Source organism: Bison bison, unplaced genomic scaffold (genome assembly GCF_000754665.1).
Source record: "Bison bison bison isolate TAMUID 2011002044 unplaced genomic scaffold, Bison_UMD1.0 scf7180017864268, whole genome shotgun sequence".
In the NCBI taxonomy this organism is placed as follows: Eukaryota; Metazoa; Chordata; class Mammalia; order Artiodactyla; family Bovidae; genus Bison; species Bison bison.
In genome coordinates, this window is record NW_011494840.1 from 1,488,839 (window position 1) to 1,489,231 (window position 393).

Consider the following 393-nt stretch of genomic DNA (forward strand, 5'->3'; position numbering starts at 1 on the left):
ATAAAGATTAAAAAAGGATACTATATAATGATAACAGGATCAATAGAAGAGGAGGATATTATACTTGCTAATATATATGCACCCATATAGGGGGACCCATTGAGTTAGACAAGGCTGTGGTCCATGTGATTAGAATGGTTAGTTTTCTGTGATTGTGGTTTCAGTCTGTCTGCCCTCTGATGCCCTCTCTCAGCACCACTGTCTAACTAGGGTTTCTCTGACCTTGGACGTGGAGTATCTCCTCCTGGCCACTCACCACTCCAGCACCGCTTAGCCGTCACAATGAACAAAGCTAGTGGAGGTGATGGAATTCCAGTTGAGCTCTTTCAAATCCTAAAAGATGATGCTGTGAAAGTGCTGCACTCAATATGCCAACAAATTTTGAAAACTCAG